The following is a 22,370-nucleotide window of genomic DNA, read 5'->3' as shown; positions in this document are numbered from 1 at the left end:
ACTGAAAACCAAATCTTTACCTCGTTTGGAGTTATGCGCTGCACATTTGCTTGCTAAGTTGTGGAATAGAATCCGTTTAATGTTCCATCACAACATCGACGAGGTAATTTTTTGAACTCAAACGCAATTTTGAAATTGGTCGCCCAAAGTGATTCTCTGGCTTTACACAGCCGTCGTTCAGTCAATTCTAACGTATGGATGTCTGGTGTAGTGGCCTTCGTTAAACAAACAGTACATTATTCAAAGACTAACCAGAATGCAAAGATCTGCATGTGTGGGAGCTACGAGGACTTTAATATCATGCCTATCAATGCGCTTAATGTCATACTTAACTTATTGCCCATTGATATTTACACCAAGCAAGTTGCTATTCTCAGCGCACAGGGGCTTAAAGACCTAAACTCCTGGCGCTCAATCGCATGGGACATGGTAATATTGCATCAATCTATCCGATTGATGAAGGCAGAGATTCAGACCACCTATGTCCTCGGTTACACTTCGACAGTAACTTCGTCACCGAAACTCCATCAAAAGGGGATTGGGAGGCGGGATAGCTTACAACACTAGGAAAGATAGCGATCTACACCGACGGGTCTAAGATGGATGAAGGCTAAGATGAATTTTTCAGATTTTACTTCAATATTTCAGGCAGAAATTTTCGCCATCATTAGGGCGTGTGTTTTCTTGCTTTAAATATGGGCTTTCTACAGTCTAACTGACCGTCAGGCAGCTATTAAAGCCTTATCAGCAGTCTATATGTTATTCAGATTAGTGCAAGAATGTAAAGAATTTATGAATGCACTAAGCGAATGCACTAGTCTGGGTTCCCGGGCATTATAATATTGTGAGAAATGCGCGCTAACGAGCTTGCTGGACCTCTTCCACGGATACCCCTATTGCGATCCCTGCCAGCTCGGAGGTTAATCTATGACCATTTTATGCGACAGGTAAATAGTGAGTGGACCCTTGCCGCCTTAGCAGTCAGCCAGAACTAGGCTAAAGTTTCTAGGGGCCCCTTCTTCAATTCATTCGGCGACAGCATTAGCATTAGCCAGATTCTTGACTTTATAAATGCCTCTACTACCCACTATTACAAGGTTTTTGTGGATTCAAAACGCCTTTTTTTAGCTAATTGAGGAGAACTCGTCGTCCCTCCGCCACAACTAACGAACATAACTAAATTAAAAATATATATTCAATTAGAACAAAATGATTAAAGTTAGGTTGTTCACGGTGATAAAATGAAAAATAATCTGTGTGTACCGTGAACGGACTCTTACGTAGGTTATCTGGTTATTTTTATACAATCAGCTGTTCTTTGTTTTTGTCGTCAGTACAAAGAAATTTAAATTGCAAAATGTACACAATATGCCTAAAAAGAGTATAAAAACCCAAATTATAGACTTGAAAATAAATGCAGCTATTAAGGATTTTGAATTTATCGAAAGTATGTGTTTTGAAGCTTAAAAGTTGGAAAAATCAAAGTTTTTTCCATTTATAGACACAGCACACTTCGACCAATGGCTCATAGATGAAACAATGGATGAACTACTGGAAGATGTGAGAATAATCACATCTTTTCGACGAGGGGATAAACTAAGTGTGCCAAAATCCATTCATTGGTGAGATAATATTTCATTTTTTTTCGACGAGGGACGATTTTTGCAAATGTTACGTGTCAACAAGAGTCAATTTGTTCGTCGTGTTGAAGTATTTGCAAATGATATATATGATGATAAATGATGCAAATGATAAAGGTCCGGGACTGCCCGTCGATTTACAACTCGCGATAGTATTATTCCGTTTAGGATTTTCAGGAGAAAGTGCATCAGTGCGAAAAATTGCGACAACTTTTGGAGTGGGGGATGGTTGCACTCTGACTAAAATTACCCAGAGAGTATTTTCAACAGTTTTGAAGAAATTACCAGCATACATTCGATGGCCTACTGCGAATGAGCGTAGGCAACTTATTGCTCATACGTTCAGTGAGTTACCATTCTGTGTTGGTTATATTGATGGAAGTGAGATAAAACTGACTGAAAAACCTAGCAATAATCATACTTCTCTCGTCAACGAATGTATTCCATTAAATTGCAAATTGTGTGTGATCATAAACTCCGCATCAGGCACCCATAGTGGGTAATCCAGGAAGCTACCACGATTCTAAAATATTTAAGAAATCACACATTGCAACAAACAGCGCGTGCTTATTTACAGGAGAAGAATGGATTGCAGGTAATACTGCGTAACAGTTGACTAAACATTTAATAACGCCATATCACATCAATTCTTCTTTAATGAATATTGAACAACAAAACAAATTCAATAAAAGACACAGCCAATACCGCGTAAGAATAGAAAATTGTTTCGGAATCCTTAAAGAAAAGTTTTGCAGTTTAAAACAAATAAGAGTTAAAATAAAAGAAAAGAAGAACCAAAAATTCGTCAATTCTTGGATTCTCGTTTATTGTTTGTTGCATGATATTTTGTTGGAAGACCGTAATTTTCACAATAAGAAAGTGAGAATCGCGAAAGGAGTGAAGCGCAGTATGATAGCAATACTATTGCTGCACCTACAACTGAGCTAAAAAGACTAGACCTGAGCTAAAAGCACTGTATAATTTGATGTTTGAATAAAAGTAAACATTTAAAAATTTTTTTAATAAGTCTGTTTTATTATTTATTTTTACATTTTATATCAATTTTATACTTTTTAATTTTTTTCAACTTTGTGCCTTTCCAATTATAATTTTTGTTTTTCCATTTCTTTTGTCCACTCGAATTTTTCAATTTCTAAGCTTAATTGCTTTTTTTGAAATTTGAACTGCTCATTTTCCATATCTGTGAGCTTATTAATGCAAGTAGGGCGTGCTGTACGCTTAACCTTGTTTTCAAAGGAGATAGTTTCTGATGATACTGATAGTTCACCATTCAATACAACGCTGTCTTCTTCCAAATTAGTTGCATCAAAAGTACATTCCAATGCATTCGATGTGTCCATTATAACAAATTCAATTTCTTTTGAAGGTGAAAAAATATCGACAAGCTGTTCGTAATGTAGACATATTTGAAGCACCTTGTCTGCATACAAACAAAAAATTTAAAACTATTGTAGTAAATAGTCTACACTTAAATGATTATAAAGTTTACCTTTTACAGTAGATGCATTGTCATCATCCTCAACTCCACCGACCTTGAAATTAGTCCATGCATTAGCTTTTTGCAAAGTGCTCTTCAGGTGGCGAACTTTACATTTTAGAATGTTCTAATTTGTATCGATATTTGTTTCTGCCAATAATTTTTTGTAATATAGGAGGGTTGTTGGTTTCTGTCATTAAATATTGAAATTCGCCATTGGAAAAATTGCAGAGTACCACTCAAAGTATTCCACTTTCAACAAAAAGAAATAGATCTTCTCAAAATAATCAAAAAGAAAAGCAGAGCAAAAAGAGCAATCGTCAAATCAGCAAACCCTGACGAACTATTGGCTTGCCAAACCAACAAACAGGTTCGCATGCTTATCGGACAAAAATGATAACGGCGAATGTTGGCATTATAACATTATCATATGCCCAAGTTACGCGTCAAACACCTGTTAAATCTAACTCTTACACCTCAGAACTCGCAGAGTTAAAAGAAATGATGTAAACATTGATAACATAAATGTCAGGAATGATGAACATTTTAACGGCGTTGGTCACAAAAATCAATGGGTAAGTTCAATGACTTGAAAATAGTAGCATGAAATCCAAACGGTGTAAGTTAACATATCAACGAATTAAAAACTTTTCTGTACTCAATTTCGATCGACATACTATTAACCTTAGAAACGCATTTCACTGAAAAAAGCTATATTAAAATAGAAAATTACACAATATTTCAAACCAATCATCCCCACAGAAAAGGACACGGTGGAACTGCCATCTTCATAAAAAACTGTATAGTTATATACAGGGGATCAAGTTTAACAAACGCAAAGGGCAAACACTGTACTGAATGAATATAAAGCAAAATTTATAAATACTGGTGAAGCAACCTACTAGCCTAGTGACCCAAGAAAGCAACCTGATTTGATTGACTTCTTTATAACAAAAAAAATAAATGTAAGTAACCTTTCCATTCATTCTAGCCTTGAGTTGTCCTCTGACCACTCACCGATAGTACTAGTTTACAGCGCAACTCTTACTATGCACAATACGAACATTAATACTTACAATTATAAAACGGGTTGGGATACATATCGCGGGCTAATAGAAGAACAATTAGTTATAAATGTAGCTCTAAGAACAGAAGAGAAAATAAATAATGCAATAATCAATTTCAATTCTCTACTATTATCTGCAGCATCTGCATCTACACCAATAACAAAAACCAAAAATGTAATACCTGTCCCGAAGTACATCAAACATAAAATAAAACAAAAAAGAATGTTGAGAAAAATCTGGCTCCACAAATAAAGACAAAGTTGAATAAATTAACAAAAGAGCTGAAAGAGTTATTAGAGGCTGAAATACAAAAAAATGTATCAAATTTTATCTCAAGATTGAGTGCTACAGAAGTTACAAAATACTCCTTATGGAAAGCGACAAAGGGTAGTAATGGTGCCATACTCCATTGTGCGCCGCTGAAAAAGGAAGATAACACTTGGGCCCGCACAAACCAAGAAAAAGCAACTGTTCTCGCTGAGTATTTTAAGAGCACATTTACAAATCCTAAAAATGATACAAACCATGCACTACTCAAGAATTGACCCAGAAGAACGTTAAAATTAAGAAGACAACAATTGCTGAAATACCATTAAAAACATCATCACTATTAACATCAACCCAATAAAATCACCAAGCTATGATGAGATATCGGAATTCCTTCTAGAATTACCTGTAACAGCTATCATTTACATTAGAAACATCTTTAACTGCATGATCAGCAATAAAATTTCCATTCTGTTTGGAAAGTAGGGAAAGTTGTAGAAGAGTTCGAATTATAATTAAGTTAGCTTGTAAGCTTGTAAGTTAAAATTAAATAAATAAAAACTAGTCTTAATCGAAACTTAAACGTGAATCTTACATTGGCGACGAGGAAGATTTTGATATAAAAGTTATTTAAAAATATTTAAAAATTATTTAAACTAAAATAAAATTATTATTAAAAAAAAAAAAAAATTAAAATTATCATATAAATTTTGTATGAAAAATATTTTAACTCGTGCAAATTAAATTATACAAAAATTATCATAAAAAAATTTTTTTGGAAAATATGGCACAAAATGAAAGTGTCACCGACACCGACCACGTCAGGTGTGCGGGAGTTCAGACCGCAGGTGGACAGTTGGTGCGACTGAGTGACGATCCTAGATTCCCATTTTATTGAAATGGCTTGTCAGGACGATAAGATCAAGCGTTCGATCCTGTTAAAAAGCATTGGAGTGGAGGCTTATGGACTACTGCGGGATATCTGTGATACGGATCTGCCTGCAACCAAGACGTATGATCAATTGTGTACACTTTTGAGAAGTTACTTTTATAAAATAAGCCGGTTATTATTTTTCGCGAGCGAAAAAGGTTTTTTGATGCTATTCGTAAAAAAGGACAAACGATCACGGAGTGGTTTGTACATTTAAAAAAATTGCAAAAAATTGCAAATTCGGGGCACAAATTCGTTACTACTTTAGACGGTAGAACATTCGAAAGATTGTGCGAAGAAGACGAGACCTTAACAATTGAATGGGCATTAAAAGTTGCAATAATTAGGGAAGCAAAAAATGAAGCTTTCAAACAGCAACAAACCCACGATCTGGAGGTTAATGCCCTTTTTAAAAGAAATTTGCATTTCAAGGGCACTAACAGTGCGAGTATGAATAAAGCTTGCTTGCATAGCAGGAATGCAAACAGCGGCAGCAGCAGTGGCAGCGGCAGTAAAAAGCAACGGCAGAGCTCTAAACATTGTGGGTGGAGAAACCATGAAAGCAATAGCTGCAAATTTAAAAATTGCAAATGCAATAATTGTGGTCGTGTAGGCCATTTGGCCAGCATTTGTTTAAAAAAAAAACAATAAGTTATGTACATAATAATGAGTGCAACAATTTTTCTAATTTAGTAAATAATTCTGATATTAATGATTTTTCTATTTTTAGTGTAGATGATAAGTGTCATCCAAAGTCACCACCTCCTTTCGTCATTGATGCAAAAGTAAACGGTGCTATGCTCGCATTTGTGATAGATTCTGGAGTAGCTTGTTCATTACTGTCGAAAGGCGATTTCAATAAATATTTTGGAAGAATTAAGCTGCAGAAATGCAACGATCAGTTCGTCACATACAGTGGTGATATTGTGGGGATTTTGGGTGAGTTCAGTGCTTCAATTAAGTGTCGTGGGCAATCGCACAAGTTGCGAATTGTAAATAGTGATGCGCTTAGCCGCTCTGTTTTTGATAGAGATTTTATGTCACTTTTTGGGATGCAAATAAGCATATTGAGTCAGTAAATGAGTAGCGCGTCTACAAAGTAGATTTTACCGTTTTTGCTGAAGGGTTAGGAACGTATAATGTGCATAAGGTTAAGCTAAGTCTTAAAGAAGATGCAAAACCTGTTTTTTGCAAACTTAGGTCAATGCCTTTGGCCTGGCGTAAACAACGCATCTATGGCAAAGAGAGGCCGGCAGAATGGCAGACAGCATGTATACTGGTGGACCTACCAAATTTCCGAGCTGAGAAGGATATGCAAACATGCACGGCGCCTATGTCAAAGAGCAAGGGGTCGTGAAAACTTCATAGCGCTCCAGGAAGCCAATAAAATATCGAGAAATGAATTAAAAAAGGCGATAGCAAATAGTACGACAAGATGTTACAGGGAGATGTGTGATGAGGTCGAGAATAATCCCTGGGGATTTAGGGTACAAGGTCGTTATGAAAAAACTATATAGCTACCGCCCACCAGTTACAATAGACGCAGTTAAGCTACAAGCAATAGTTGAAGGTCTCTTTCCGCAGAGAGCTGAAATAACCTATTCAGTGCAAGATAGTAAGCCACAAAATGAAATACCTGAGGTAAGCAGACAAGAACTGGAAGCAGTATGCAAAGGGTTAAAATTAAACAAAGCACCCGGAGTAGATGGAATACCAAACCTGGCACTAAAGATAGCCACAGAAGTCAACGCTGATTCATTCAGGAAAGTGTTCGACGCATGTGTAAAAGAGAGAATAATTACTCATATATGGAAAACACAAAAGTTGGTGCTTATACCGAAAGGAAATAACGCGCAAGATGCATCGGGCTACCGCCCTCTATGTATGATTAACACGGCCGGTAAACTTTTAGAAAAGATAATCAGCTGAAGACTAGAGGAAGCCTTGAATGGCAGCGGTTTTTCAGATAGACAATTTGGCCTTCGGAAAGCATACTCTGCAATAGACGCCGTGGAAGCAAACATAGCCATAGCAAAGGATGCCATTAAATGAGACGGTTGGCTCGAACGAGACAAAGAATACTGTGCCATTATTACATTAGACGTTAAAAATGCATTTAACTCGGTGGCTTGGGACACTATACTAGCAGCACTTCATAGGAAAAATGTCCCAAAGTACCTAGTAGAAATAATCGTTGATTATTTTAAAGAGAGAGTGCTTTTGTACTACACAGACAGAGGCACGAAGTCATATCAAGTAACAGCAGGGGTTCCGCAGGGCTCGGTACTGGGCCCAATACTATGGAATATTATGTATGACGAAGTGTTGAGACTAGAGCTCCCAGAAGGCGCAGAAATTATTGGTTTTGCTGATAGAAAATATAGAAACAACATGCAATGATGCGGTCGCTAAGGTAAGGAGCTGGATCGCAAGTGTAGGCCTCAAACTTGCTGATCATAAAACTGAAGTCCTTCTTGTAAGCAGCAGAAAAAAGATGGAGTTCATTACAATAACTGTTGGCAATGAGAGAGTCACATCAAAACAAGCAATCAAGTATCTTGGAGTAATGATTGACAATAGACTCAGCTTCAAAGAGCATCTACGATATGTTGCTACGAAATGTGCAAAAACAACATGTGCGCTATCGCGAATAATGCCCAATATAGGTGGACCTAGGCAACAGAAGAAGCAGTTATTGACAAATGTAGTTAAGTCTAATGCTACATGTGTAGTGTGATTACACTTTTATTTCAAATTCGAAATTAATAATTAATTCCTTAAAACTATTATTTTACTTTACTATGAAAATTTAACAACTCTTCCTAAACGTCAGATCAAAAATGTTGCAGGGTTGCCCTTTTATATTATTCCTACATTTCGGCTATCCTGACTGGGCGTACGACCCGGACGCCTCGGTCCATGGCTTCATATTTTCCGCGATGGCTATTGTCGAACGCAGGCCTTCGTGATCGTCAATCTTTCCGACTTTGTAGCGACCATGATTTAACACATTGTTGACCTTATACGGACCTAAGTATTTTGGTCAAAGTTTCATCCCTGAACCATATTGAGTCCTCTTTATTGCTACTGTTTCATTTTCTGTGTACTTCCTTTCTTCTTTGCGCTTTGAATCGTAAGATTTTTTATTTTCTTGTTGTATCTTATGGATGTTTTCTTTCGCCATTTCTCTAACCTTGTTTCTTTCTTCATCTAGCTCATTTAATAACTCTTCGTTGAATAATGTTTTTAGTTCGTCGTACTGATAAGTTTTCATTTCAACTCCTGTTAAAATTTTGAACGGCGTTACTTTTGTACTACGTGGTGAAGTATTATTTATAAGTTGTTGAATTCTATCAACATGTTTGTACCACAATGTCGGTTTCTCCTGACATAGCTTTGCTAGCATAGGCGCCACTATTCGATGAATACGCTCTACCTGCCCATTACCCCTAGGAACTCCAGTTGAAATAAGGACATGTTGAATGCTTCTTGACTTACAATACTCCTCGAATGCATTTGCCGTAAACGCTGTGCCACGATCAGACACTATACGACTTGGATGCCCAAATACTACTGATTATTTTTCTAGAATATTAACAAGTGATTGTGCGTCTGTGCTTTTCGGTGGATAGAGCCAGACAAATTTCGAGAAGGCATTAACGATAACAAGAATATGATTATACTTCTTCTGAGTCTGTTCTAGTGGACCTACGTGGTCGATATGATACGTCGAAAGAGGTTGATCTCCTTTGTTAATAGAGTTCAAAAATCCTTCTTTCTTTCCACCTTTGGTATTAATAAGTATGCATTTAATGCAGGAATTGACGATATCAGAGACCTTATGTTTTAGTTGCGGTATAAAATATTCCTTCTCAACGATGTCTTGCGTTTTCTTCTGAGCGAAGTGTCCTTTACAATGAGCGGCAGTGATTACTTCTCGTTCCATTGCTGGTGGAATAACTAGTAGTTCCTTATCTGCGTTCTTAAACAGTACCCCATTCTTTACGTAAAAATCGTCATACTTACCACCACCATCTAGAATCATTTTAACCGCTTTAAGCCAGCCGTCGTGACTTTGCGCTTCTTTCAACTTATGTGTAAATGTATCCTGTATCATCATGCAGTGCATCCGACTTAGTGCGTCTACGTGCCTCATCTGCGTTCCCGACCGATGTTCAATTTTATACTGGAAATCTTGCAGGAACATTGCCCAACGTGACACTCTCAACGGAACGTCTTTCTTTTTCATAGTTAACGTGAATGCATTACAATCGGTGATGATTTTAAACTCCTTGTCAATTAGATAAATCCTCCATTTCTTTAATGCTTGAATAACAGCTAGGACTTCTAATTCGTATGAATGATACTTACTTTCGGGAGAAGAGGTCTTACGACTGAAGTATTGTACCGGATGTAACATTTGATCATCAGGATCTTTCTGCATCAAAATCGCACCAAAGCCATGAGCACTAGCATCCGTGTGAACTTCTGTAACTGCAAATGGATCATACATAGATCTTCAAGACCGGCGCTTTTATTAACTCTAATTTCAACCGCTGAAATGCTGCTGCTTGATCTTCACCAAATGTGAACTTTGCTTCTTTACGTAGCAAATCAGTGAGCGGCTTTGCTATTACGGCGAAATTCTTTACAAACTTGCGAAAGTAGGATGTGAGTCCGATAAATCTTTGAACAGCCTTCGAGTTATTCGGTATTGGAAACTTTTCTACCGCTTCAATCTTTTCATACGAAGGTTGTATGCTATTCTTTTCTATAACATACCCCAGAAAATTTATTTTTCTCTGCAAGAATTGGCACTTGCTGAATCTTATTTGGATCGTCTTCTCCGCAGCGACTTTCAAAACTCGTTTAAGCTTTTTTACTCCGTCGACTTCGTCTTTCGATGGTATGACTATGTCATCAACGTAAACGATGATTGTACCATCCTGTATAAGTTCACGAAAAACTGCTTGAACAAATCTGCCAAACACAGCTGGTGAGTTTGAAATACCAAACGGTGCGTAAAGAAATTCATATTGCCCTTGATGGGTGATAAATGCAGTATATTTCCGTGATGATGGTTCTACTGGAACATGAAAAAACCCGTTCTTCAAATCGAGTGCCGTAAAAAGGTTTGCACCTTGTAATTTATCCAGAACATCTTCGATTAACGACATAGGAAAACGGTCTTTCACAATCTTTTCATTTAATCTACGATAATCGCAGCATAGACGCTTTGTTTTATCCTTTTTAGACGCTAATACAACTGCGGCAGCATATTCCGAAAAACTTTCTTGCACAATGCCTTGTTCTATTCACTCCTTCACCTGTTCGTTCACTATTACTCGGTCATGGTATGCTAACCGTCGTGGGCTTTCATATATCGGTGCATCATCCATCATGACAATTTTCATATCAATGGGTGACTTTGCATATTTCGCTGGTTTATAATTTGTAACTAACGATTCAATTTCTTCCTGCATTTCAAATGAAAGGTGTGCTGTGTCTGTGTTTGATGACTGGTCTACCGCATCTGCCATTCCACAAAAAATTTTAAATTCATCTTCATCATTTGTAGTTATGTCATTCTTCGTTTTTATAGATGCTATATCTGCTTCTTCTTCTGGAACACAAAATTTGGCACCGTTTTTGGATAACACAATGCTTAAACTGTCAAGTACATCATTACCAATGTTTTCTACGGAATTAATTCCACTGCTGGATGATGACGATTGCCCTGTTTTTGCTTCTTTACATTCAAACGAGCGATGTCCGTTCTTGTTGCTGCGAAAACATTTGTAATTAACAATCGTACAATCTTTCGCTAAGTGTGCCACATCGCCACACTTGAAGCACCTACGTTTTATTTCCTGTTTTGGGAATTTGTGTTCAAACGACTTAGCGTTGCATACTGGAGCTTTGACTCTACCCACTTCGTTTGTTCCTCTGATTTTTTCGTTAATTATAATGCGTCGTTTCAGCTCACTTATTGTTTGCGCTTCGTATAATGTTGTTTTATTTACCTTCGAATCAGCTATGCCATCAACAAAGTATGAAATTAAACTTTCTTCGTCTAGGTCAATTGGTCGGCTTATCTCCTGCAGGTTGTACAAATATTCCCTGAGTGTTTCATTCGGGCGATGCTTTCTGTTTCTTAGCATATCATGGATTTTTGCTGACGACAGTTTTTGGCCAAACTCATCAATGAGCGATCGTTTTAGCGATTGCCAGTTATGTACGCCTGGTTGGTTTCTGATAAATAGACGTGCAGCACCCTGTAGTAGTTGTTTGGCATATACAAACTTTTGGATGTTGTTCCATCCCAGCGTTACCGCATTGTCGTCGAATTCGCCAATCCACTGGTTAATATCAGCTGCATCGTTCCCTGTGAATGGAGTCATGCTTTCCTGTACATCTTTGAGGGTGAAAAAGCTTCTAGCACTACTACTGTCACTACGCTCGTTGGAGGTAGCCATATCATATTCAGACACATCTTCATCCTCCTCATCAGTGAATCCGAAATGTACCAATAGTCTGTTTTGCAACTCTACTTTCCTGCCTGATGTAGACAAGCCTTCTGCACTCAGCTTCGTTTTTAATTCTTCAACCTTCAACTCTAGTATTGACTGTGCATCCATTTCAAATATAACTTCGTTTTAGGTTTATTTATTTGTTTTGTGTTGTAATTGTCACGTATATATTTTTTTTATCTTTTCCTGCTTCTAAATCTCTTACTTCTTAATTTCTTCTTCTTCTTGCTTTTAATTTCTTCTTTTTGACAATGCACAACACCTTACTTGCTTTTATCACCTTCAAATCCCGGTTGAGCCCCCAAATTAATTGTAGTGTGATTACACTTTTATTTCAAATTCGAAATTAATGATTAATTCCTTAAAACTATTATTTTACTTTACTATGAAAATTTAACAACTCTTCCTAAACGTCAGATCAAAAATGTTGCAGGGTTGCCCTTTTATATTATTCCTACATATATATAGCTCCCATATGGGCAGATGCAATGAATAAAAAGACGTACCGATTAGGAGTAGACGCAGCCTACAGAAGATGCGCGCTCAGAGTTGTTTCCGCATTCCGTACAGTATCTACTGACGCGGCCATGGTTATTGCCGGAATGATGTCAGTACAGCAGGAAGCAGAAGTTTTGTTTTTTTTTTTTTTAATATTTGAAACACAATATGTACAATAATATAAATACATGTTTCATTTGACTACGACTAGTTCATACAAGAACTATCAAGCAGTTTTGTTACATTTCAGTATACTTATTAGAATTGTGAAGTTGTCTTCTCAGCAGGCCAGATGTATTAGACAGATGGTTGACTGTTTCGTTTGGATGCTGTTGTAATCGTTTTTGGTGCTTTACCGCGAGCTTCTGGATTACTGCAGCCACAGATTCGATCTTCAAGTCCCGATGGAGGTCAGTATTCCTAATAAACCACGGAGCGTTGACTAAGTTTCTTAAAAATTTGTTTTGAAAGTTTTGAATGATTTGAATAGTGGATTTTGGTGCACATCCCCATAACTGGATTCCATACGTCCATACCGGAGCTAAGACTTGCTTGTATATCATTAATTTATTGTTTAGAGAGACGGGTGATTTGTTCCCAAGAAGCCAATATAAATTTTTGTATTTGGATTCTAATTCAACTCGTTTTTTCTTTATATGTTCTTTCCATTTCAACTTAGCATCTAAGTTCCAAGGTATTTAGCTGTTTTGAGTATGGTATGCGAGCACTGCACATATTTATCGCGCAAATAGTCAATTTTTTTTTTGTGAAGTTTACATGGACGGATTTCGTTTGGTTGAGCTCAATTTTCCATTTTTTAGTCCAACTAATAATTTGATCAATGGAATGCTGCGTTGCTTGATTTTCTGTGAGAACAATCTGTATTCTATTAAGGAAAATTCGTTCAAAGATTTTTGATAATACGGGTAATAAAGAAATTGGACGATACGACGAAACTTCATTAGCAGGTTTTCCTTGTTTGTGTACCATAAGTACTTCCGCCACTTTCCAATTAATTGGGAAGTGTCTTAAGCGCAGAGCTGCATTAATTATTTTGCATAGTTTGATTATTCCTATATTAGGGAATTGGTTTAAGATCTCAGCGGTTATCTGATCCCAACCAGGAGCCTTTTTTAGTTTCATATTTCTTATTTCATTTTTTATTTCTCTTAGCGAAGTTGGTTGTATTCCGTTTTATCAGTTGGTGATCGTATTTGTTGCCATTTTGTAAGCAATTTCCTTTTTTCCCATATCAGTTTATTTATTTCTTTTGGAAGAGTTAGTCTAATCTGGTGTTTAGAGAACTGTGCAGTACTCATTCATGCTGATTTTTGAATCTGCTGTGTAAATAGAAGAACTTCGTTATCCACTTCAGTCGCTGAGTTTAGATCAGAGTTAAGATTAAGAGTGTTTTCAAGATGCAGCCTAAAGTAATCCCAGTCAGTAAATCTATTTATTAGGTAAGCTTCATTTATGACTACACTTTTATTAATAGAGAGGTGCACAGGTGAATGATCAGAAGAGAGATCGTATCCATTTTCTATTTGTAAGAGTTCTTTCGGTATTTTTTTAGTTATAAAAAAGTCAATCAGATCCGGTATTTTCGCTGGGTCAGTTGGCCAATATGTTGGGCTTCCAGTTGATAAGACATCATATCCTGTGGCTTGTATGGCTTTTAATAGTTCTCGGCCCTTAGTTGTAGTTAACCGCGAACCCCAATGGACATGTTTAGCGTTGAAATCGCCGCCAATAATGAATTTATTTTTAAATTTAGAAAGGAAGTTTATATATTGATCTGTACTAATAGAATGTCTTGGAGGACTGTAGACCGAAATAATTGATAATTTTTGATTTTGTATTTTTATTGTAACAGTTGTGGCTTGAAACTCGCTACAGCTGATATTTTCCTCTTCATAGTGACTGATGGTTTTCTTTATTATAATAGCACTTCCCCCTCGTGCATTGTTATTCGGGTGAGTAGTGTGGTAAGTTTCATAACCTCTAAATTTTATATGTGATTCCCTCGTAAAGTGCGTTTCTGCTATTAGACATATATCGATGGACTTTTTGTAAAGAATAGTCTGTAGTTCGTTTTGTTGATGTAGCAGCCCATTTGCGTTCCAGAGCATAACTTTTATTGAAGACTGCATTACATAAGGTACTTGGGAAGGATCTGTTTTAGTTTACTTATCCGCTCACCTAAAACTTTATTAAATTTTTCCTGGTTTTGTAGCAGTTGAAGTACCAACTGCAAGGTTGCAGAAATTTCTCCAGGGTTTTGAGAGTTATTATTTCATTTTAGTGCTTGGGCATATGAAGGTGTTTCATAATTTTGTGTTAGTTTAGAAACTGGTAAATTGTTTATATATTCAGTGGCAGTAGAGTTGGGTTTATCTGGCTTACTATTTTAGTTATCTTTCTGAACGGTTTTGTTTCGCATATTTTGTAGCTCTTTGGCTACAATACATCCGTGATAGTTAGCTGGATGAGATTCGCCACAATTGCAGCATTTTGTAAAGTTTCTGCTGGTTTTGTACAGCTTGTTGTTGGATGCTTTCCCGTACATTTGACACATCTTGCCATTTTTGAACAGTAGTTCCTAATGAAACCAAAAGTTTGACAATTTTTACACTGAGGTATTTGGTTTGGTCTTTTTACTGCTTCAATGGAGACAATAGTAGCTAATATATTATTTATTCCGTAAACCTTTTTAATGTCTTCAATAGACTCAAAGGTGAGCAGAAATATATCTAACGGCTCCTTTGTTTTCCATTTAAATTTCCATTCTGCACTTATGGCTTTGAGCTCTTGTCTCTGTAAGTCCTCGACAATAAGTTTAGGTTCACAGGAGTGATGCAGGTTTTTAACAATAACACGAATAGGTCTTGTTTGTTTATCTTCATATGAGTACCAATCTATCTTAGCATTAGACAGCAGCTTTGTTATGGTTCTGTAGTCATCTGCTTCTCTTGTATTGAGCTTATACTTCCCGTTATTTATAAGCTTGAATGAAAAATCAGTTCTCGCAGTATTTTTAATGTCTTCGTAAATCTTTATGTAATCAGTAACTCCTGATATCATTATTGGAGGGGGAGAATGCACTTTGGGGCCTTTAGTATTTAATAGAATTTCCGGTTTCGGATTGGGATTTATATTTTTATCATATGAAACATAAAGCTCTGGAGAAGATTCAGCTTTTCGTTTTTTATTCGGCCGTTTTTGTTTCAATATCCAGTCAGTTTCTAACGCCAATTCTTCTTCATCAGTGTGGTACTGAACACTCGTGCTATCTAATTTTGCATCAACAGCATTCTTATCAGCTTCTTTCTTTTGTGATAGTGTACTATTCTTTTCTGCCTTTACTTTTTGATTTTCTTTTTTAAGACTGTTACAACTAATGTCTAATAGATTTATTTGTTCTGTTAAAAATTTAATGTTACGTTTTAACTCATTTAGCATGTTATCTTGAGTCTGATCCAAAGGCCTTTCATTTCTACATGAAGGGGATGGAAGCAGAAGTTGAAAAGGAAAAACATGCGGCAAAAGGAACTGGGGTTACAAATTACAATCAGCTCAATGAAGAAGCATTGAATAAGTGGCAACGGAGTTGGGATATATCCACGAAAGGAAGATGGACACATAAGCTCATTCCAAAGATAAGTGATTGGACCAACAGAAAGCAATGACAGGTGAACTACTATCTTACCCAGATGTTAACTGGACACGGCTGCTTCAGAGCATACCTTTTTAAGTTCAAACATGACGAAGACGACAAGTGCCCAGCATGTGCTAATACAAAAGAAACGGTGGAACATGTGTTCTTTGATATGAGAGCCATCGCAGCTCCTTGACAAGAGCAATCAGAGAACAGGTCACCCATGATAACATAATGCGACTGATGTTTAGATCAACAGAAATCTGGAACCTAGTGTGTATATTTACGAAAGAAATCATAGAAGGAGTGAGAGCAGCAGAAAGATCTAGAAATGCAGTAAGAGATGACAGCAATCGCTTACTCACCACCCTCCGAAGTAATGCTTAAATGTGGTTCCGGAGGGATTTATGGTTAGAACAGGTACGGTGTTAGGATGAGGTTCAGTACGGTCAGTACCAAGCAAAAGAGTAAGTCTTGGTTGCGAATCGTGCATGCTGGTAGTACGGGCTACCAGTATCTTTTGAGGATTCCACATCTCTTAACTCGTATAGCTTAAAAAAAAAAAAGGGGAACCAGATACCATTTGGTGTTAAGCCTGCCGCGGCCATTTTTCAGAAAACTATTGAAAACGCATTGCGTGGTATACCTAATGTTGTTAATTACCTGGATACTATTGAGGAGCATAGTAACTCCATTCAAAAAGTTTTAAAAAGGTTAGAGAACGTGGGATTGCGTTTAAACGCTCATAAGTGTGTTTTCTTTCTGAAAACAATTTCCTATTTAGGTTTTGATATTGATAAAAATGGTTTGTCAAAAAACCAAGATAGGATTTTAGCAGTCGTTAATGTTCCAATACCGAGCAATTTGTCTGAAGTTCGTGCATTTATTGAATTAGTTAATTACCATTCCAACTTTATTCCTAAATTTGCTGAAATTATGGAGCCGTTATATGCATTGTGAAGAAAGGGTGTTAAATTTAGGTGGACAAAATCGTGTCATTATGCTAATGAACATCTTAAAAAGGAAATTACATCCGATAGGTTTCTAGCTTTTGTTGACCCCAGTAAACCTATTATTTTACAAACTGATGCGTCACTATAGCCAGGACCTTGTCCCACTGTTTCTCTAATGGTACTGTCCCACAGTTTTTCTGCGACTCTATCTGCTTGGTAATAAGTTTATTTTGCAAACTGATCATAAGCCCCTTTTATCACTTATTGGTGAAAATAAGGGATTGCCCGTGATGGCAGCAGCTCGTATTCAGCGATGGGCTTTGACATTGTCTGGATTTGATTATACCATTATACCAATTTCACAGACAATATTTCGCGTATACCTCAAGCTATGCCTCCTTCTGTAGATACAGATGAAAAATAGTTATATAATTTTTATAACGAAAAATAATGAACTAAATTTAGATTTTAAGGTAATTGCGAAAGAAACTGCTCGCGACCCCTGTTTACCGAAAGTAAAAGCCGCTATTGAAACTAGGAAGTTGCATTTATTAAAAGATAAAATATTTTCGCCTTTTCAAACCAAAAGTTTAAAGCTTTCAATTGAGTGCGGATGTATATTATGGGGTTTTAGAAGCGTAATACCTCACACATTGAAGAACTGTATTTTAAAAGAGTTACATGCATCTCACTTAGGCATTGTAAAGACAAAGGCTTTGGCTAGGTCCTATGTTTGGTGGACTAATATAGATAAGAATATAGTAGAGCTATCAGCTATCTATAAGCTGTATTCCTTGTAAAAAGGTTCAGCCTAGTCCAAAGAAAAGCCCATTAATTCCGTGGGAAATGCCTAGCTCAGTATGGTCGCGCATTCACATGGATTTTGCCGGACCAGTGAAGAATGTTTACTTATTAGTCGTAGTCGACTCATACTCCAAATGGGTAGAATTTTTTAAAACTAAGCATATAACAGCAGCGTTCACGGTGGAGAAATTAGAGGAGTTATTTTGTAGGTATGGTTTAGTGGATGCCATAGTAAGCGATAATGGAACCCAATTTACAGCATGGGAATTCCACCAATTTTTAAAAGATAATGGCATCAAACAGATTCTTACACCTCCAGGGTTTCCAGCTACAAATAGGCAAGCCGAAAATTTTGTCAAAACCTTTCTCTTGAAGCAAGTTTGAGCTCTGGTGAAAAAGGAAGTTTAGACGTAGTGCTTAAAAGATTTCTATTTTATTATCGTGCTATGAAACATTGTACAACAGGTTAGTCTCCAGCTAAACTTATGTTAGGTAGAGAGATAAAACCGCTGTTCGATTTATTAAAACCACCTTAAGTCAAAGACAGAGTGAGTAAAAAACAGCTTAGTAACATTAAAAACCACGGGGGGTCTAGAGATATTGTTTTTACGGAAGGCTCACCGGTCTTTATCTAAGATTTTTCAGATCCAAATAAGGTAGGATGGCAGGAAGCAATAATTAAGGAGCGTTTAGGCCGACGAACATATGATTGCACAATATCAAGAACTAAGAGGGTGATTAAACGTCACGTCGACCAGATGATGGCTTACAGTGGTAGTACTATGAAAAATAACACAACTACAAAGGAGTTAAACGGTGCTGATGAAAAATCAAGCCCAAATGCAGAGTTAGCCGTCGCTACTACGGGGGAGGATGTGACTAAGGATGTAAAAGTAGATAGTGGTTGCTCGCGTCTGCGAGAACGTAAAACTAAGATTAATTATAACGAATAATTTATAGATAAAATTTAATTTATACGGAGTAACAATTTGTTATTAAATATTTCATAATTATAATTATATAATTTTTTAAGTGAATTAAAATGAATTTGAATTATCTTTTATATTTATATTTTATATTTTTATTTATGTATATCGTGTTTAATTATTATAGATGTATAATTATAATCTTAGGAGGAGGGCTGTAGAGTTTAAGCATTTATATAAATGGGAAAAGCTTTTTATAAGATTACAAAATAAGAGAGTAGAGTTCGAATTATAATTAAGTTAGCTTGTAAGATTGTAAGTGAAAATAAAATAAATAAAAATTATTCTTAATCTAAACTTAAATGTGAACATTACATTAAAAATATATACTTCTTTGTGCAATATCAAAACGACATATCCCACATGATAAAAATAGAAGTCGGTGTCCCTCAAAGGAGTGTATTAGGCCCGATCCAATACCTATTATACACTGCAGACATTCCTAACCCAAAAAGTGGAGAAATACTAACTGAAACGTTTGCTGACGACTTTTATCAATGAACTATGATATCACTAAAGCAACTGTAAACCTTCAAAGTCATCTAAACGAAGTGATGCATTGGTCTGACTCCTAGGGGATAAAGATAAATGCCGAAAAAACTGTCCAAGTTATTTTCACCAACAAGAAATTTGAAGAACAGAAACTAAAAATTGTTGACTTTGATATACCAATCTGCAAGAAATCAAAATACTTGGGCATGCTATTAGAACAAAAGCTGACTTGGAAGGAGCACATGATTCAGAAGAAAAATAATGCTCATCGAAGATTTGTATATCTATATTGGCTTCTTGGTAAAAATTCCAGTCTGTCAATAGATAACAAACTACTAATTTACAAACTATTATTGTTCCGATTTGGAAATACGGAATTAAAATATGGGGAACCACCTGCAAGACTTATATAAATACTATTCAAAGGCTCCAATCAAAAATCCTGTGAACGATAGTAAATGCTAAATAGTACATCAGAAACGACGATATTCACAAAGACCTGAATATCCCTACTGTAGACGAAACAATTCAAAAAAGCAGTGCTAACCATTTATCTAAATTTCTTCAGCATTCAAACATAGAAATGAGAAGACTTCCTGCCCTGGAACTAGGGTACAAAAAACGTCTTAAACGTACACTTCCAACATACTTAAGTATTAAGTATTAAATTAAGTTTATTATTATTATTATTTATTGTTTATGTATTTATCTTTTTATTTATTTATTTATTCATTTATTACTTATTTATTTATTTATTTACTTACTTATTTATTTATTTATTTATTTTGTTTACTTATTTATTTACGTATGTATTTATCTAATTATTTATGAAATGTATTGAAATTTGTATGAAATATATCATTATCATGTTATCTTAAATGATGATTCAAGATAACTGAAACTTCCAAATTTTCATTTGTTAAAAGTATTACTAAATATATAAGATATTTGTAATATCAATGGAAAAAACTGAAAAAAAAAAATATATTTATAAAAACAAAAGTTATAACCCAAAGTAACAAAAATACAAGTTACATAGATGATACTCCAATCAATATACCCTAACTTAAATAAAGCATAGTTGCTTCTGATATTGTATTTTTGTTTATGTTATCGATGCTAATTATTGGAAGCAACGCTAAGTTTTTCAATTGTAACATATTAAAATCTTTTTCAGTTTAAAATCAAGATTCAAACAACGAATACGCGTTTTTGTTTTATTTAAATGATTCAAAAAACGTTATTTACAAATCAAAATAGAAATCACCTCTAGGTTCCTGTGCTTTTATATATAGCTTAAAATTTTTTTCATTTCTTCCTCAGTTCATTTCTTCACTTCATATTTTCTTTTGCGTTTTCGGATTTCGTTATACACTGAAAATGGGAAATAAATAAGTCATATGTATTTTTTTATTTCGGATAGAACATTTTTACTTACTTTTGCAAAATTTAAATGCTTGTTTACGAATGTTAGTGATGCAAATTTCAAATTCAAAATTCGTGGTGCCATTCGGTGAAATTAATCTCTTTTATGATGACATTTGCTTAAATTTTATATTAGGGGTATTCAGGCAACTGATTAGTTGCTTAGTTGATTCAAAAACTACATATTACAAAAGATTTAGCATTTTAATGTTAATCAGTTGCTTGAACGACCCAAAATGCGTAATCTGACAAGTTTGTTGTGTGCAAATGCCTTGGCAGCACTCATATCAACAGCAACAGCGAAACGTATGTTAACAGTGAAATACTCAAATATTCGTAAATTTTAATATCATTTAAATTTATCATATAATTTATCATATAACTAAAATTGCAAACGTGTCATATATCAAGAAGTAGAATATTCAATTTTACTTTTTAATTATATTGTAACCCTTTAAAAATTATAATTTTACTGAATTTTATTTATTAATTTATGTTATTATTTTTGCATTTTCTTTTTAAGAAACCCTATGCTCATACCGCCGACGCTTGGTACTGGCAGCACTATTAATCAAATTTTCACTAATCTGAGAATCTCCGAAATAGTTAATTCTCTGCTTAGTTTAATTTTTGTATGCAAATTTTTGTTGTAATCAACTACTAAGCAACTAATCAATTGCCTGGGGTATTAAGGCAATTGATATTTTTTAACACTACAAATAACCACAAAACCACATAAATTTGTATACACAGGCAAGGGTCGCGCAAAGTTGATTATTTTTATTCAGTGCATTTTGTTGTTGCTCACATAAGTACATACGCACATAACTCGATAACCAGTGCCCCGTGAACACCCTATATATAAAAGTAATCCTCATCAATGGAAATATTGTTGAAACTACTAAACCAATATCTACAAAGAGTAAGGTGCAGTGTTATAGTTGATGCTGTGCTCATGTTAGAAATTATGAACTTTTTATACTATATTTGGCATTTTAACGATCTTATGAAGCAGAAAGGAAAATCAGTAAAATTTATATAAGAAGAATCAAAACTTAAACCAACAGCAGCAGCGATATCAATACCAACATCAGCAGTAATACCTATAGCAGCAGCGATTTCATGTCAATAGATGGTGCCTAAAAAGATTGAGTGAGAAAGTCATAATGTTCTGTTGCAGTATTTGCTTGGAATATATCTTTTAAGTAATCTGTAACTGCATTAGAATTTCTTCATCAGAGTTTCTTACTGAAGAATCGGATTCTATTGAGAAATTAATGCCTTTGCTAGTATTCCATAAAAATTAATGTTTTTTGCAATTGGACATAGGTTTTGAACATAGTTATGTGTGAGTTTAGTTTCCCTGCTTAGTGCAGCTACTTTTAACATCTTTAAAGCAAGTTTTCACTGAAGGGGACCTATATTTTTGTCATTCACGTCTTAACCTATGTTTTCGTTAAACTTAATTTTCTGTATCACTATTTGTACTTTACTGCATGTATAAGTTGTATTGTCTTTACAGGTGTAATTGTATGCCGTTGAAATAAGAATTGAGTTTAAAACCGAGGATGCTTACTGAATATTAGGTTTGCACTTTATCTTGTAATTTGTGTGTATGTGAGAT

Source organism: Teleopsis dalmanni, chromosome 1 (genome assembly GCF_002237135.1).
Source record: "Teleopsis dalmanni isolate 2A chromosome 1, ASM223713v2, whole genome shotgun sequence".
Taxonomy (NCBI): domain Eukaryota; kingdom Metazoa; phylum Arthropoda; class Insecta; order Diptera; family Diopsidae; genus Teleopsis; species Teleopsis dalmanni.
Note: the sequence above shows the minus strand (reverse complement) of the source record.